This window comes from Chelonia mydas, chromosome 1 (genome assembly GCF_015237465.2).
Source record: "Chelonia mydas isolate rCheMyd1 chromosome 1, rCheMyd1.pri.v2, whole genome shotgun sequence".
NCBI classification, from domain to species: domain Eukaryota; kingdom Metazoa; phylum Chordata; order Testudines; family Cheloniidae; genus Chelonia; species Chelonia mydas.
The window spans coordinates 140,676,291-140,691,792 of NC_057849.1; positions in this window are offsets into that span (position 1 = coordinate 140,676,291).

The window sequence follows — 15,502 nt, forward strand, 5'->3', positions numbered from 1 at the left end:
AAGGAACAGAGATCCAATTTTCATGCAGATATCCTTAATAAAATAAATTATGACAGAGGCAGAACTGTTTCTAAATAGAACATTTTTCATGAACCATCAGCAGCTGTGCTAAGCTGTTATTTATTAAATAATTAGTATCCAGAATTAACCTAGTTTTTCTAGTCTGTTTATAAACAAATGGAAGAGCATTACAATTGTATGTAATCTTACCACCTGAAGTCTGTTACTAAGATAAAGCTGCAATGCAATATTGGTTACTAATTGCTGTGTAAATGTATAAGATACAAAGTCATGTATCTTGAGACGACAAAAGGTAAAACAAAACTGAATTGCTTAAATACAAGTCATGTATTAGGGCCTGATCCTGGAGTCCTTATTCAAATTCCCACTGAAGTAAGAGGTTGATTGAGTAAGGATTGTAGGATGTGGCCCCAAATGACTATAGGATTAGACAGATTCTGCAAGCATTAATCCCACCAAGTAGCACTTACTGATAATAGTTCCATTATCTTTAATAGGTCTACTCACTGGGAGCAAGGGATGCAGAAGCTGGCTCTCAGTCCTTAATCAGACCCATAGTGAATGAGTTTTCCTCTTTCAGATGCTTATGTCCTAAATCTTTACTATTTTGTTTTCTTAACTGAGAACTGCAACTATCGCTCAGCCAGTCCATATGTTTTATTGTAAGTGTAAACACTTGAGTTTAACTTGGACTTGTCTTTTCAGGCAAGGCTAATGCTTTCTAATGCTGTTTTTCCCCACACTTTTTTGTGATGTCTGATTAATAGTGCCAGATGTACTGATCCAGTCCTACATTGGCTAATGTTGCTAATAATAAAGAGATCCTGATCATTTCACGTGTAACTGGTGAGCAGACTCCTGTGCCTGACTTCATTGGGAATCTATGTGGTCACAGCAGTCTGCCTGCAAGCTGTATATTACAGGATCAGGTCCATAGTATGTGAAAACTTGGTGCACGTTTTCCATTGAAATCTTGCAAAATGTCTTTGTTCAGATTGATTTTTCTGTGTAAGTGTTTTGCAAGTGGAAAGCTGAAAACTATAAATTCCACATAAATTCCCACCATATTATTGAGAAGTTCTAGCCATTTTGAACTATATATTTTTTAAATAAGCTGAAAGACAAAGAACACAAACACTTTTACACACTTTATTTCTCTTATGTAGTCTGGAATCATACACACTTTTTTTAAAGCACAATACTGAAACTTTTTTTTTAAAAGAGTAATTAAAGGTTTGGTCAAGTGGATTTTGTAAAATGTATTTGTCTGTATAAAGAGAAAATGAAATTGTAGTTATTGTTAATGTACTGACATTAGTTACAGCTAGTTTTAATTCTTAAATAATTTGATTAGCATATGCTATAAAATGGATGTTTCAGTTAAATGTTTTTAAAAGGTACCGATTTTTACAAGGACACAATATAAATTATTGTTCTGTAGAAATGCCCTGTTACATATTGTATGTCCCTCCCTCTGTACACTTTGTAAAAAAGAAAAAGAAAAAACAAAATACATAGAATCATATAGGGATGTGTGACATTATTGTAATTGTGTACTTGATAATAACGTGAAAAAATAAAAATCAGAATATTTTCTTGTTAACGAACGTTTAGTTTACTTGGTTCCAGTACTAAGTTATTACTTAATGATACACACTTAAAAAAAAAATCTAATAATTTAGCATAAATGTTTATTTTTATCCCCCCATTTCTCAACTTGTGTGCAGTACTGGATACAAAGTGTTTAAACAGTTTACATTTGTGAAGCAAATAGAATGATTGATGATCCTTCATTCTTGGGCATTGATCATTTCTTATGCTTAGGTTACAGGTACTTTGAGACCCTAAGAGGGCAGGTCCTCTGAGTTCACTTAACTTCTATTTCCATTTAGTTAAAATGATTAATTTCTATAAAATTGTTTGTTTTTAAAATGTCAGTCTCCTCCAACGAAGTGATTGAGGACTAAGTGAAGTTCTACTACAATATCCAGACAATGGATAATTTTTATTTTGTTATTTTCCAGAAGGAACAGCATATGCAGCTATCATAATTAAACTAAATGGACCACACACAAACAACATCTAGATTACAGAGAAGGTAAGAAACACTTATCCACTGGGGGACTAGAGAGAACATGTCTAATAATCAAAATGCCAAACACTTCAAACTAGTACTCTTTAACAGGACTCTTACTGATGGATGACTTTGTGTATGGATGGAGATCTAATCAATTGTCTTGGCCATCACAGGAAGAAAAACCAAGACACCAAGAATATGGTTTAACTAGGCTGCAACCAGACATGACAAACCCGTGGGTGTAGTCACTCCAATCCTGAAGGGATGGGATTCTAATTTACCAGGAGAACCTCAACAATATGTGGTCTTCTACATCATGAACTGGTTTTCTTTTCCAAGGTAAACTTCCTGTGAAGAAAGAATGGCCTGACACACACAGGTTTCTGCACTATGCTAGTCTGTAGCTTTGACTAGGCCAATCCTCGCTTCCTTACACTCTGGTAGTATAATTCACTGTGGTTTTTTGATACTCAAGATCCACAAACAAGACGTAGGCATTGCAACATCTTTCTTTTAGGTTCCCTGCTGCCTAGTAGAATCCAAAACCCTGAGTTAGGTGCCCAGGCTCCCCATACAAGGCATGGGGATAATTGGATGCCTAAGAATGGCATTCACAAAAGCCAATAAACTGAACAGCTAATAAGCTAGCCAACAACAAATCCTGAGGAAAGGAGTGTGACCTAAGCTCCAACCCTCAAAGAGAGTTAAGTGGACACTTTCTCCCACTTGTGATTCGTAGCCATGTGCCCTCTCCTGAAGTTTCTGTCCTAATCGGTGGGCTATGGAGAATTCTTAGGTGGGGCTCCCTCAGTTTCTCCTGTTGAAGCTGTTCCACTTTCTATAAATAATTAAATAGTCAGAGGAACAGGTTGGAACTTTGGTCTCCCACCTCCATGGGGAGTGCCCCAACCACTGGGCTATAGTCATTCTCATGCATGGTCTGGTCCAATGACTATGTAGTTCATACAAATTGGAACAGGTTCCCACAGGTGAGCAGTAGAAGCCCAGTATGGCCTAGTGGTCGGGACATAGAAAACCTAGGTTCAAGTCCCTGCTTCACATCAAGCCAAGGGGGATTTGAACCTGAGTTTCTCATCGCCTGCATGAGAGCTCTAAGCGTTGGGTGATCATACATAAAGGGAGCAGTGACACCACCACCATTTTGTGTGGGGGCTCAATCTGGTAAGCATGCTCAGAGCATGCCTACCACATCAGCCAAGATAGGTGGGGCAAATGCCTACTTAGGCAGAAGTGAGGTGCTGGGCATCAGGACTGAGTTGGCTTGCATGCTCACCAGCAGAAATTTAGGCATTAATGGGACTTGGAAACTGATGCACTTAGGTGCCTGTGGGGTTAGCAGCTAAAGGGTGGTTTTGAGGATCTAAATTTTGGATTTAGGTGCCTAAATCCTTCATGGGTCTAGCCCTCGGAGTCAGGGTTTCAGATCTCTTTTGCCCATACAACCCCTTTGTAGACTCCTAAACTTCCAAAGTCTATCTGAATCCTCCCTTGCTGACCTTTAATTGCTGTGATAGAGACCATCCCTCCAATAGCCTAATTAAAACCCACTGCCAGGCTTCTGGTAATTGGTATCCTTCTGTAAGGTGTGCTGCTCAATAAACAACCCAAAATAGCATGTGATGCCAGCCCATGGTGTACCAGCTATACCACAGCATATGGTATGCAGTTGGGAAATAAGTCAAAATATGAGAGGTTGCACATGTGCTCTCAATTGGAGTTGAGTCAATTCCTCAGCCTACATCAGAATGTTCATGGAGCTAGTTGCTTTGCAGTGAGGTAAAACTGGTCACGTGCCAAGGTTCTAGTGGCCTAGCTGGACCTGAATAGGCTCCTTGCTGGCTTCCAGCTGCAAGTCTCACCCTCTGCCCACCTCACACACTAAGTGACTTGAAGAACTGGCGGTTATCAACATGGGCCACTGCCTGGTATTTTACTTCAGAATTGCCTCTCTTGCTCCCGACCTTGTCCCTGAAGATAGTGACTGACACTATGACAAGAAAGCCCTTCAGAGAAGTATGTCTTTTACTAGCTTCTCTGATACAATCAGCACCATGTGCCCTGGTGGACACCCGAGACCCAACGCCAGCCCCCCCCACCCTTCCACATCTGAATTAGGTTTCAGGTTCACTTCTGGCATCCAATCTTCTTGTCAGAAGAAATCCTACTGCACTGATTCACAACTGTCCAGCATTCAATAAATTCTCCATTCCTTGATTTGCCCTTAATAGTAAATTGGGTCTGGCCATGGTAAGCCACGGTAAAGAACAGCTTGGATTCTTTAGGACAGATCATATTTTGGGCATAGAGAAATACTAGGACAGAATTATCTATTGCTTCCAGTATCCTCTCTGACAGTGATCAACAGTAGACACCTCAATGGAAAGCATGAAACTCCTACAATATATCGAACTGCACAATACTACACCCTAAGCAAAAATTTCCACTACGTTGCCATTCAGCAGCAGCTATCTATATCACAGCATGTACCTTTTGAAGAAGCAGCATCTAGTGATTTATAGGGATGTTGAAGATGGCTCTTCACAGCTCTTGAACCAAAAGTACCCCTCCCCTACTCCTGACATACGTTCTTCAGTATGTTCCTCTTTTGTAGGCTTGTCTCATTTACTGGTGCTGAGGTAAATGTATCTGATCAAGATCTGTGGACATCTAGTGGGAGGAACCGACCACTATGACATGGTAAGTAGTATCTGCTCACAGGACAACTGAATTTGGATTTCTCTAAAAAGAAAACTGTCTGGCAGGAATAATGCAGTGGGGGAAGCAGTGGTGTTGAATTGCTAAGTTAGGCAGTATTCATTGGAAAAGGTGAGCCTAAAGCTTCTCTAGAAATGAGCTGCTGCAGTTCTGTTACAAACCAGGCTTATTCAGATTGCCTAACTTCCTGGTGGCTGTTGCACCTGTGACGTCTTAAAGTAACTACAGCTGAGTTTGTGAGGGCCTAATGACATAATTCGAGGGAAACAGCTGACAGATTGTCTTCCTTCCTCTGGATCAAGTTGGAGAGAAGGAACACCTGCCTGCTTGGCAGGTATGAGAGTTTCTATCACCATGAGTGAAAGAAGAAAAAGGCTAAAGTAAGGCTCGCTTTTTTAACTAAAAACCTCTTCTTCCAACTGAGAGCTCTTAACTGAGCTGCAGATGTGACACACTATACAGTCCACTGGTTTAGCCCTTAATTAGGGCTAAGTTTGAGCTGCAGAGAGGCACGTATCTCTGCAAACAATCCACAACCTGAGAGAAGATGGATGCTTGGCTATCCAAGTCATGTGAGGGGGGTTTGAGTGGGTAGGTGTTCTGGAAGAGAACGAGAAGGAAGACCTCCCTATAGCCTTCAGACTAGTGGATAGGTACCCAGGTACAGGATGTGTGAGACCCCTTGTTTGAGGCCCTCTTCCTCCTGAGTAGGAGAAGGGATTTGAACAGGTTTTGGTCACTGTGATGGAATTCAGTTCATGCAATCCAAACCGGTAAGAGGTTGTGTCATCTCTTGCCCTGCAGCCCTGGCTGCCTCACAATGCTTTGGTGTTGTAGTTCCCAGGCTGGGATGCTCACAACCAGCCACCAAGCATGTAGGTCACACTCTGAAGCAGAGGCGGATTAAGGATTTCTGGGGCTCTGGGTCAGAGCAAGTTGGGGAAGGGGGGCCCTTCCTATCCCTTCCACCTGTGGTTCTGCATTTTCCATATGTGACTATGCCCACTGCCCTTCCCCTGGCCCTGCCCCTGTTCCACCTAGGGTCCCCCCCCCATTCTGTCCCCCACTGCAGCCCCAAGCCTGGAGAAGCTCTGTCCCCCCGCCGTGGCCCCAGGCCACAGCAGGGAGTGAGAGATCCCCCAGCCCTGATGCTGCAGTGATAACGAGAGCTTCTTCAGTCCTGGGGCTGCAGTGGGGATTCTAGTGCTGGGGCTTCCCCTACGGCCCCCCAGCTTCTGCCAGAGATGAGCTTGGGGAGGGGGCTGGGGGCTTTCCCTGCCCCACGCCTGGCACTGCTGCTGCGGAGCAGGGTCTGGGATTGTGGGGGTTCCCCCACTGCTGTACCTGGCGTGGCCACCAGGGAATGGGGTTGGGGCAATGCGGGGGCTTCCCCCACTGCTTCACCCGACAGGGGTGCTGGGGTTCCCCTGCTGCTGCTGTGCTAGGCTGCCATGCCCACCCGGCTCTGTTGCCCAGGAACAGGGTTGGGGCGTGGGGGCTTTTACTGCCTGCCCAGGGCTCTGGGCCTCCCCCTTGGCATGGGTCCTGTAGGCCCAGTGGCTAATCTGCCACTGCTCTGAAGCATGTGTATGCTTAGCCTTGATTCAGCAGCTCTGACCCCAGTAGCCTGTCTATAGCCCCAAAGCCCCACTCTGGCTTCCACCAGCCTTAGTTACAACCAGCAAGGTGACCCCAACACACTCCCCATCCTGAAATATCCCCAAATAGTGTACTCTGCAATGTCCAGCCCTCTCCTGCACAGTCCAGAGAAACGCTAAAGTCTGTTTGTTCCTCTAAAGACACAAAACCCAAGAGCTTGTCACATTAACTGGAGTTAACATTTATTTTAATTGAAACACAGCACTGGTGGTTTAGATTACTAGTAAACAAATGTATTAACGATAGGCCATAGGCTAAGTGATGCCAAGTAAAAGGAATAAAGTTAGCAAGGGTTACAAGCAAATAAAAGTGAAAATGTGCATCTAAAAGTCTAAAACTTAATCTAGCAAGGTACAGGCTTCATTCAAATTGGTTTCGCTTGCCAATATTCTTTCTTCCCAGCCATGGCTGACTTTCCCTCTGTCACGATCTTCCACAGAAGTACAAGGTGCTTGCTTAACTTTTCTTTCTAGGTGGAAGATCTCTACCTACGTAGGTTTCTCACCTATATTCAGCTCCCAGAAACTTCAACCCCCCTTTTTGGTTGAAGGACCCACCTTTCTCAGCTCGCAAGTACTCTATTCCCTTGGGTCTGTCTAGGGATGGATGCCAAAGATGTCTTCTGTCCTTGCTTATATCTTCCAAAGTTTAGTGACTTTGTTTCAAGAGGCAGGATGACTTCATGCTCTTCTTCCCTTCCTGGGGCTTCCATTGTTTTAATTCTACGATCCTTAATTTACATAGGGAGACAGCTGTGACATTCCCTTTCTGTCTGGGCAGATTGAACAGCCTAATATCAATGAGTATCCATAATTCCTTTTAGAGGTTTAATATATACCATTCACAATTACATTAATCACCAGCATCATAGGCTTTCAGAAAAGACGGCACTCTGCACACTTTGATAGTACAGCAATGTTATATACAATCAGTTGATTCAGTTGCTTATCACTTGTGGTTCATCCCCCTGTCTTTATAGACTAGTAAACCTTTGCAATGGATTCTTCTGCAAAGTAAATTCCAAACCAAGCCTCTCTCCCCAGCTAGATGTAGATGCCATGCTGTCTCTTCCCACACTATTAGTGAGAGGTTTGCCTCCACCCCTTGTGACTTGATGGGTGTGTTTACGCTACACGTATATAGGTTTTCATTGTCTTTCAACGTACTTTGGAAGTAACTCCCAGGTGGGCAAAACACATTCCTTTGTTTAGGGCAGACCTGTTTAAAACTCCCCCTGACATACCTGATTTACACATATTTTAGTTATAACATATATAACATAGTTATAACATTTTAGTCTAACATATTTCCATAACTCTTAATACCCTTTGCGTACATACTTCATGCAAGAATATTAACAATCAATGAGTTGTTAGTTTTCAAATGACACCTGACAAGGCACATTTTGTAAAAGATGGTTCCAAGCCTGTGTAGGGTGTGACTACAGGGAGCTTAGTGTCCTGGTCACCTATCTTCTGAGTGCCCTAACTGCTAGGCTATGGAGTATTCTGTGTCTCCCTCAGTCTCTCCTATTTAACTAGGTCCACTTTCATTAAATATAAATTGGGCCAGAGTTAGAGTTAGAATGACTATAGCCTAGTGATTCAGGCACTTACCTGAGAGGTGGTAGATCCCTGTTCAGATACCAAGTCCTTATCAGGCAGGGGGGACTTGAACTGGGGAGAGGTGGTAGTCCTGTATCCTGGGTTATTGTCCTAACCACTAGCCTAAAGGTTACAAGGGAACACATCCTCCTCCAGTTGTCTTGTGTGAACTAGCCTGAGTGGTCTGATCGGGTAGGCATCCTTTGAGCATGCCCACAGGATCCAGCCCCCGCACATGACTTAGGCAGCTAAACACCTATGAATTGCTCAGGGGCTTAAGTGGGATGTAGGTGTCCAGGCAGCAGTGAGCAGAGGCAAGAACTTAGGCACCAGGTGAGTTGAGGAGCCAACAGCATTAGGAGCAGCGGAGTGGGAGTTTTGTGGATCACAGTGGTGCCCAAAAATGGAAGTTAGGCACCTAAGCGGATTGCACTCCTAGAATATAAAATTATTTCAGTTTACGCAGAAGGTCTCTTGCAGTACAGAGCCCTGTGACACTATGGGGGTCAGAAAGTTGATTAAGTACTGATGCAATGAGAAGAGTGCCATAAAGTAGCACAATTTCTAGTAGCCGGTCCCCTGATCCCAGGGCAGAGGAAAATCGCTTATCTAACTCCTGACCAGGCCTGATCCTTTTTCATTCATGAAATATAACCAGCTCACAATCCAGTGATTGGAGTTAGTGTTAACAGGATCAGCAGCAATAAATCCTAACTTTACTTCTTTTAATGGGACAGTTTCTGTAGAAGAGGAGCTTGTGCTTAATGTTAAATATTTTTTCTCCTCAGAAATATATCAAAATGTTTCCAGTAAACACTTGTTTCAGAGGAAGGGCTCTCTTTAAAAACAAAGGATCTTAAACTCCATTAGCCAAAATCTTATGCATGGCTTGTGCAGTTTTGCCAAAAGCTGAATTATGAAATTCTGATCTCAGACAGGCTGATGTGGATTGTTTCTTAAAATAAATTAATGTGCTCAAGTATGTTGTGATACAGCATGGCCAGAAGGCAGCAGGAGAGTGATATAAGAGAGATATGTAAGTCCCAGGATGAGGAGAAGCCTTATTTCCTGTAGAGGGAAGAAAGGTTTCTGTAGATTAATTAAAAGCACCTGACACCAATTAGAGCACCTGAAGCTAGTCACCTGATAAAAACCACCTGCTTCAATCAGCCAGGGGAAGGAGCTGGAGCAGGAGTGCAGTTTGGAGGAGTTGAAGTAGAGGAGAGTTTGGAGAAGTGCCGTGGCTGGCTAGAAGACCAAGACCCTAGGTAAAGAGACACCCAGCTTGTGCAGAGAGAGAGGGGACAGGAAGCCCCACAAACTGAAGAACAGGAGAGGGAAGTAGCCCAGGGGAAGGAAGCACTAGTTCAAGTGGTTTACCACTAGTCCTAGGGCCCCTGGCCTGGGACCTGGACTAGAGGGTGGGCCCGGATCCCTCCCTCTCCACAACCCTTCTCTGGGTTACTAGTGGGACAGTAGATACCCTAGTTCAGGGGCAGGAAACTGTGCTCCGAACCCCCCGCAAGAAGAGGAAGCGCGGGACCCATCATAATCATACCGGCAATTTGCCACAATGTGTAAACAATAATTATTTTATTAAGTAAGTGGAGGATGAAAGACCAAGTAAGGATCCTTAATTTAATCTGGTAGACTGCAGAAATCTGAAAGTCTTTTCCACTAGGTGGCAATACAGTATAAAACTACACACAAACAGCTATATAGTAGTTTTGTTTCTTAATAGGTAGATGGCATTAGTTTACCAGCTGGCCCAGCCAAAAATACAGGAAGCGGATGATTTAATCTCTTTATTTAGAGGATCCAATGGAGCTGGTATTTGATACACTGTTTGCTCAAGGATACTTATTTTTTTGTGGTGTACTTCCTAGAGAGGCAGAAATTGCCAGAAGCCTAATTTCAAATATTTTCTACTTCCCAACAAATGCTTTTAAATTTTGGCTTTCTCTCTTTCTTGTCAGTGGACATGATGCAGTGATTGGTATAGTGAACTGTGACTCGGAAGACATCTAATCTTGTGTCTGCCACAAACGTGCTGTATGACCTTTGGGGAAATCATCTAAGTGCCCTGTGCCTCAGTTTCCCCATCTCTCTAAAAAATGACAATAATAGGGCTGTCAAGTGATAAATTAATCATGATTAATAAAATAGATTGATTAATCGTGCTGTTAAAAATAATAGAATACCATTTATTTAAATATTTGTGGATGTTTTCTACATTTTCAAATATATTGATTTCAATTACAACACAGAATACAACATGTACCACACACACTGTGAGTAGTGCTGGCTGCAATCCCATGGTTTTCAAGAAATCCCCTTGGGGTAGAAGCCCCATTCAGTGTTCTCTGAGCCCTGCCTCTTCCTCAGCAGGATAGCTGTCTCTAGGCTACCTTATTCTCCAGTGACAGTGGCTCTGTGCTATCTGCCTCCAAAGGGGAGAGAAGGATGGAGCAATCTTCAGCTGCCAGAACAGCCTGTCAAGCTGCTCTAAAGTACTCCAGGTCCCAGACTGGCACAGAACTGGCTCTAGGATCTGCGGACATGAAAGGCTCTTTTGTATCCCCTCTCTTTGTTGTGCCCAGCACTTACTGGGTGCGGATGAGAATTTTGTCCCATGTGTCTTGCACTAAGAGCCAAATTCTGCTCCCCTCGCTCCCCTGAATAGTCTTATTAAAGCCAATCAGACTACTTGCATAAGGCAAAGGTGATTTTTGGCTCAAAATGTGTAATGTGCTGTGTGAATTTGGGGCATCATGTATTACTTTTATTAAGACTTGAACAGCTGTACAGATCGTAGTACAATGACAGTTACCCCACACAAATGTCTCATAGTACCTGGTCTATTTAGGAAGTGATGATTGCAAGGTAACCTTGAAACCTCACATGACCTTGTTGGTAGATTGCTCGGCTTGTAGGAAACGTGGCAGTGTCATCCCCTAGATGACCTAGTTATACTAGTGCTCAGAAAGAAGTAAATGAACACAAGGAACATAAAATGCATCCAGAGTAGTAGTGAAGTATGATGCAGTGATGGAACCTTGGGCAAATCCCCCTAGACCAAGTTCCAAGAGATTAGCACCTCAGAAATATCATTCACAATTCAGGGGGAAGCTCAGAAGTATCAAAGATGGTATTTAACTGAGCTCAGGTAAGCACACTGGGTAAAATCTGCTGACTCCATGGAAGTGAAAGATGACAGCAGAATATCAATCTGTGGAAAAACAAGTGCACGTCAATGCTCCCAGTTCACTGGCAATGAATGTTAACAAGTGCAAAGCTAGAATGGAATTGCACGTTGCATCCATCGTACAGCCAACTGAGTTCATCACAGCTAATGTTATTACAGTGAATACCAAATGAATTAATAATGATTCACCGCTTAATTTCCTTTTCACACCCCCTCCACCTTTTCTTTAGCTTTAACAAACTGGGCTGGAGCCAACTGCAATGACAGTTTAGTAGTGACTTTAAGCACCATGTATGCTGCTATTGTGGCAATTTAAATTGTCACTTTCTATTAAAAGGTCTAACTCCAAATGGTTTTATCTGAAAGCGTGCTTCACTGACAGTGCAATTAAACAAAGAAATTCTTTTCTTGGGATGTCAGCGCAACCACATTTTAAATAAGGGTTCGGCAGCACCTCACTAATTTAAACTACAGTATAGCTTTCGACTGAAGAATAATACCTGATTTGGGTCTTTTTTTCCCCCCATACTGTGCGACAGTTTCAATTATCACTGTAACAGACTTCAAGCAGGGAGCGTGCCAAGGGGATCTAGCAGTCTTTAAAAGCCCCCTTTTCTTCAGGACAAATGTAAATAGTGAAAATTCATTATCTCAAGATGTACCTGTAAAAAGATATTTTCCCTATTCGTAAAGAGCTCTTCTTAGTTGTAGTCTCCCCTGCCCACAGAACAGTTCGTAATAGCAATTTTTTATTTGGCATATATTTTATTTTGTATCTGTAGTTATATCTATTGCCTTTTAAATTTTAGAAATATGCCACATATGATACATACTATGTATTTTAATAATAATTTTCATGTATTAAATACTTTTGATCTAAGGATCTTAAAGTGCTTTACAATGAATATTATTTTATAGGTGGCAGCATAGAGATTAAGCAACAATTCCAGGGTCACACACCAAACCAGTGGCAAAGTGGAGAACAGAATCCAGGACTCCTAACTCCCACTCCCCTGCTCTAACAAATTTACTGTGCTTTGCCTTTTGGGGTAGGTGTATTTTAAGTTCTTCTGGTACAATCAGGGAAGAAATTTCAGAGGTGTTTGTGTGTAAAGAATACATTTAACAGCTTAAATGGTATACACAATATTAAAACAATAATATTAATAACATGTTTTATCAGCCTGGTTTATTTCCCTTACTCCTAGAGCACAAATAGTGTGGAAAATATCGACACTTTTCTTAGATAGATACTACATATCCGAGAGAATCACTCAATTGCAATCTTTGGTGTTTGTGCCTTAAATTAGAAGTTGAAGAATATTTGAACAGCAGCAATGGTGGGTATTTAATTTTAATGTCCTTTAAGCTTTGTCAGTATATCTTGAGTCCCTTGTGTCATGTCCAATATGCTTTCTCTGCAGTATATTAGACTTGCTAGAGAAAAATGAGTCATAACATTTAAGCTCCCTCTGTTACATTCTCAGTTGTTACAGTTATTGCTCTGAAGGACACAGATCGTCATCTCGAGATGACTCTCTCTTTATGATGGTTATGGATGGGATTTTTACGTCTACACAATTACATTTCTAATCTCAGAGCACTCCACATTTGATCACTTTACTGCTATGAACAAATGCAGCAATGGAGATTGATTCATATCTCACCCTTACAAGAATAATATGCAACATAAAATTCATTTTCTTTACAGAATTATGAACATTTTCTGTTTGCTATTTTCCCCTTTCTGGAGAACCGACCAACCAAACACACCTCTCCAGGAAACAAATAAGTCAAAGGAGGACTAACTGCATGGCCAAGTGTCCTACAATAGAACAAAGGAGTCATTTTGGTTATGCCTGAAAATAAAGATATTGGCAATGAGATTTAGACTGAAGCTTTCTCCAAGGACAGAGAGAGAGTGTGTGTGTGTGTGAGTGAGTGAGAGAGAGAGAGGACACATGCCTGAACACAGGGCAAGATACCTGAGGGAGGATGAAAGGAGCTTGAAAAAAAAATTATCTATCTATATATGTGGTGGCATTTCTAATGCATGGTGCAATAGTATCTAGCGTCCCAGATCCTCAGGTGTATTTAGTAGCCGAACTCCCATTGAAATCAATGTGCATTACATTACACAATGCATTACCCGGTTAGGTGCCTAAATATTTTTGAGGATCTGGGCCAACGTGCTAATAACAATACTTGCCCTTCTGTAGCCCCTGAAGATCACAAGACAGCATTAATGCAAGCAGTCTCCCACCACTTTGTAGGGCACCTGAATATGCCCATTTTACAGATGAGGAGACTGTGGCAAACAAATGTTGTAACTTGGCCCGGGGTCCAGAGAGAGGAGTTCTATATGTAACTAGTTACAGACTTCCTGGACACTACAGTGCTAATAAACGATGATCACATAAACACCACCCTGTACCGGAAACCTACTGACCGCTTTTCCTACCTACATGCCTCCAGCTTTCACCCTGACCACACCACATGATCCATTGTCTACAGCCAAGCTCTGCGATACAACCGCATTTGCTCCAACCCCTCAGACAGAGACAAACACCTACAAGATCTCTATCAAGCATTCTTACAACTACAATACCCACCTGCGGAAGTGAAGAAACAGATTGATAGAGCCAGAAGAGTTCCCAGAAGTCACCTACTACAGGACAGGCCTAACAAAGAAAATAACAGAACGCCACTAGCCGTCACCTTCAGCCCCCAACTAAAACCCCTCCAACGCATTATTAAGGATCTACAACCTATCCTGAAGGATGACCCTACACTCTCACAAATCTTGGGAGACAGGCCAGTCCTTGCCAACAGAATGCCCCCCAACCTGAAGCAAATACTCACCAGCAACCACATACCACACAACAGAACCTATCCTTGCAACAAAGCCCGTTGCCAACTGTGCCCACATATCTATTCAGGGGACACCATCACAGGGCCTAATAACATCAGCCACACTATCAGAGGCTCGTTCACCTGCACATCCACCAATGTGATATATGCCATCATGTGCCAGCAATGCCCCTCTGCCATGTACATTGGTCAAACTGGACAGTCTCTACGTAAAAGAATAAATGGACACAAATCAGATGTCAAGAATTATAACATTCATAAACCAGTTGGAGAACACTTCAATCTCTCTGGTCACACGATTACAGACATGAAAGTTGCGATATTACAACAGAAAAACTTCAAAACCAGACTCCAGGGAGAGACTGAGGAATTGGAATTCATTTGCAAATTGGATACAATTAACTTAGGCTTGAATAGAGACTGGGAGTGGCTAAGTCATTATGCAAGGTAACCTATTTCCCCTTGTTTTTTCCTACCCCTCCACCCCAGGGTTCTTGTTAAACCCTGGATTTGTGCTGGAAATGGCCCACCTTGATTATCATACACAGTGTAAGGAGAGTGATCATTTTAGATAAGCTATTACCAGCAGGAGAGTGGGGTGGGGGAGAGAAAACCTTTTGTAGTGGTAAACACCCATTTTTTCATGGTTTGTGTGTATAAAAAGATCTTCTGTACTTTCCACAGTATGCATCCGATGAAGTGAGCTGTAGCTCACTAAAGCTTATGCTCAAATAAATTGGTTAGTCTCTAAGGTGCCACAAGTACTCCTTTTCTTTTTGTTACAGACGATAGCCCTGATTTTGCAATTCCATGTTCACAGATGGATCTGTGTGCTCACGCAGTGCCCCACTGAAATCGGCAGGTGTCTCTTTCTGACCTATGGGCTCCTCGGTACTTGTGAGAATCTCTTCCCCCCCCCGCCCCCCAGTTATTTAATAGATATTCCTTACCTTAGCCCTCTAACAACTAACTGAGCAGCCTACTCGGCTTAATGCCACACAGTCCTAACTCCCTGGCGCTCACTGCCACTGTCTTTCACGCTCCCTCTGTCTGGATCCCCTCTCTGCTCTAGAATTACACGCAGTTAGCAAATGGATAGGTTTGATTTGGGATCTCTCCAGCCTGTCAGTGTCTCTTTAATGCCGTGTCTCAGATGCCGTCTCTTTGTCTGGATTTTACAACTGACAGGTGATGCTTGTGCCTGTGTTTTTATGGCAATTGAATACTATTCCTGAAGGAGTATAGGGTTGGACTGCACAATGTGTGAATTTGACAATTTTGCCATAACAAATTAAATTTAGTTGCAAGGATCAGTTCTGAGCTGTAACA